Here is a 3,916-nt window from a genome sequence, read left to right on the forward strand (position 1 = left end):
GGCTAATTTTTGTATTTTTAGTAGACACAGGGTTTCACCATGTTGGCCAGGCTGGTCTGGAACTCCTGATGTCAAGTGATCCACACGCCTGGGCCTCCCAAAGTGCTGGGGTTACAGGCGTGAGCCACCACGCCTGGCCTCAAAACTAATTCTTAAACATCCCATTTCCTCAGTGATTTGAGACACCTTTAATATGTACTGAATTGACACACACACTGGGTTTACTGTAGTTCTTTTTATTTTGTTTTATTGATCTGCCTGTTTTTAAGTACGTCAGTTTAATTACTGAGGACTTTTAGTATGTTTTAGTATTTGGCAGAGCTGGACACAATATTTCCCAGCATTTTTAAAATTTTTGTTTCAGAATTCTCCTGGCCAATTTTGCCTTTTTATTTCTCCACGAGAACTTCATATTCATCTCGTCATGTTCTTGCAGGGCACGGGTGGGTGGGGGCGGGGGCAGGGATTTTGGTACTTTTATAGGGATCGCATTCTATCTTTTAAATAATTTGAGGAGTGTTAAAATCTTTATGATTCTATCTTCCTATCTAAGAATACTTCATATCTTCCATTGGTTCAGGTCCACTTTTTGGACTTTCAGGGAGTGTTGTAGAGTTTTATAAATAAACATTTACATTCTTGTTATTTAATTTATTCAGATATTGTATCTTTCTGATGCTAAAGAGTGGTGGCAATAGTTACTTCCTCACATTGTTTATTTCTCTGGCAGAAATGTCTTCCGCATTTCCAAATTAAATAGGAAGCTTGCCTTTGGGTTGAGACGTATCTATTTGATCAGAACTTGACCCTGATTTTTTCCTCCCCCAGGAGGTGGTGATGTTATTTTGTCTTGTCTGGATAGAGGTTTGCTTTGCTCTTGAACGCTCCAGGGTGGAGAGAGACTAGGAGAAAGCACAGGAGGTCTATTTGGTGTAATGTGCTCCTTCCTTTTCATCTTCACCATCAGCAGAGACAGCAGCACACTTGCTTGCAGAACTGAACTTGGAGGCTGGATTTTCCTCAGGTTTCTTTCACTCAGGTGCAGATCTGCAGACTTGATCTTTTTTGTCATCTTTCCTGTCTGACTCCTTCCAGCTGTCTTTGTTCCCTTCATCTCCTGGACCATGGCCCGAGTTCCCAGGTTGGACTTTTGGACATTCATTCCATCTACTTTATTTTCATCTTTCTTTGCTGGTCCTTTCTCTGAGGGTTGAACTGGAGGTACTTTTCCTTCACTACCTGTAGGGAATTGCTGCTCTGTGTCTGGGTTCTGGGATGGAATACGAGGATTAGAACTTCTTTTCACCGAAGCAGTTTCCTTTGGTGGAGGGTCTGGCATCACCTTTAGGAGTTGATCAGGTTTGGGAGGCTTAGAAATTGGAGAGTGGCAGTGTTTCTCTTTATTGAGTGTTTCATTTTCTAGACACTTCTCACTCTCTCTTCTTCATGCATCCTGGTCTGACGTGCTTCTGCCTGATGCGGCTGGGTCCCAGTCTGCACTGGCTTTCTTCCTGTCCTCCACCATTCCCATTACTGAGTTTCTTCACTTTGCCAGCTTGGATGTCTCTCCAGAGGCCACTGTTCTAGGTTTGGCTCATCCAGCTGCCACTATAGTTTCTCTTGTTTCTTCTGTAGCTGTTCTGCTTCTCTTTTTCTAGCAACTGTGTCAATGGACTTTCCTCCTCCAAAGATAGAAGCTGCTCAACTGGGGTGGAGGGTGCTAGAAGAGGAATCGTCTTCCTTATGAGTGCTCTGAGGCTTTAGATTCAGTTCTGATCTTTGGGAGGGACCCCTATCCTATGCCTATAGTCACCCCAAGAGTAATCATCTCTGGAGCTCCATGATCAATTGTCCTGTCTGTCTTACTGGTCTTCACCTGCCTCTTCAGTAGTCATCATCTCTGAGGTACCCACTACCAAATACTCTTCTACGACTGACTGTTGCAGAATCACAGCCTCTATCATAGTCGCTGTTGCCTCAGTCATCATCTTAACCCTGGCCCCCACGTAGATCCATATCATGGTGTGAGCCATCTCTAAACCCATCCTGATACCCATCAGGATACTGGTCTGAACCGCATGATCTTGATACTTGTCTCCAAAGCTATCATCACCTCTTCTAGGCAGGTAGTCATCAAAGCTGTCTATGGCAGGATGGGCCTCCAGTATATCTGTTTTGTCAGTATCCTGATTTCTATCCTGACCAAGAGAACAGTCATCCCTATCTTTATCCTGTGCTTGGTCAGCAATATCCACTCTAATTATCCTGTTACCTAGAGACTCTCCATTGAGACCCAGGGAACTGAACAGGGAATCCAGGTCCTCAAATAACTAAAACTTTTCAGCCTCTCTGGATTGCTGGGTTCATGTGGTCAGTGCGCTGTACCAACATTTAATCCTCTAAATAATTCCTTAATTGAGTCTTCTATCACATCATAGAGCAGGTTCCCTAGAAGAGCATTGTAGGATGGTGATTTGGGAAGATGGCTCCAATCAATATGGGGTTCCCCAGCAACCTGTGGAACAGCGGGAAGAATGGAATGGTCAATTGGAGATGTCCTACACACATTGTCATCATTACTGTGCCAAGTGGTTGAAGCATTTCCTCTGGCTCATCTGTTTCATCAGCCCTGTCTGGGGATATAGGTGCTTCCTCCACCAGTCTGCCCATCCTCAGCCAAAAAGTCTATTAGGAAAATTGTCTTCTCCTTCTCCTTCTCCTCCTCCTCCCCCTCCTCCACCTTCCCCTCCCCCTCCTCCCCCTCTCCCTCCTCCTCCCCCTCCTCCTCCTCCTCCTCCTTCTCCCCCTCCTCCTTCTCCTCCTTCTCCTCCTTATTCTTCTTTTCTGAGGCCGCCATGTTGGGAGACAGAGAGAGAACACCAAGGCTTGATTTTACTTTTGAGGGTTACTTTTAGCAAGGTGGAGATGTTGGAAAATTATATCCCAGGATTGTGTAAAAGAAAAGCATAATTAGAGAATCATAAGACATTTAATGTGGCTAGAGAGTAGATTGCCTGTTAAGGGAGAGACAGGAAACATAGATGGAGATCATTCAGAGGCATCTCACAAAGACCCCACAGGCTATGCTGTTCAACTTGGACTTTCTCCCATTGATAATAGAAAACCATTGAAAGGTTTTAAGCAAGGGGATGGCATTATTAGATTTATATTTTAGTAAGATTCTGGGGGCAATGACTGATAAATTCCACTGGCAAAGCATTTCAAACATGACTGCAAATCAGACCAGATATCATCCAGCCAAATAAACCGAGAGGAAGAACAAGAACAATCACAGCCATATCACTTTTATTTTTCTTAAAAAATGACTTAAAAATTATAGAGTAAGTAGACTAACAATGAAGACCATATATTAATGTCTCCAAAACCTGAGGGTTCTGCAAGAGATACCGAGCTCCAGATGATGATGCTGGGTCTTTCTCCAACCTCAGCATAAGCCAGGAGTGGGCAAAGCAGGTCTGGGAGAGCTCTGCCTGAAAGAGGACTCCAAGCTCCATGCTAGGGGCCTGGGCACCCTTAGAGCAAGCCACAGAATCACTTTCAGCCAATGAGGATATGCCTCTCTTTTCTCCTTTTCTGTTTTTCTGAGTGGAGTATTGAAGAGTCAGACACAAAGCATAGCATAGTGGACAAAGAAAGTAATGTTTATGTTCATGAAAAATTCAACCCTAATTATACCTCTGGGAGCCAGTGGGAGTAATGAAATAGTGTGCCTGGGGTGTTCATTTTGTTAATAGATGCCAATCACAGGGTACTTATTTTCTGTGCCGTTTATAAAGCCTTTGACGGACAGAGCTGCTTGCGTCATTTCATACAATTATAAGATATAAAGGATATTATGGTAATTCTTTGGGATGATGTTCATTTAGTATCTGGTCATGAGAATGCCGTTCCGCCT

General features: G+C 43.7%; 1 pseudogene; it reads right to left on the reverse strand.

Moving 5' to 3' along the window:
- Nucleotides 1–923: 923 nt before the first annotated feature.
- Nucleotides 924–2,725, reverse strand: LOC112619349 (annotated as a pseudogene).
- Between the last annotated feature and the right edge of the window lie 1,191 nt (nucleotides 2,726–3,916).

This window comes from Theropithecus gelada, chromosome 2, assembly GCF_003255815.1.
Source record: "Theropithecus gelada isolate Dixy chromosome 2, Tgel_1.0, whole genome shotgun sequence".
In the NCBI taxonomy this organism is placed as follows: Eukaryota; Metazoa; Chordata; class Mammalia; order Primates; family Cercopithecidae; genus Theropithecus; species Theropithecus gelada.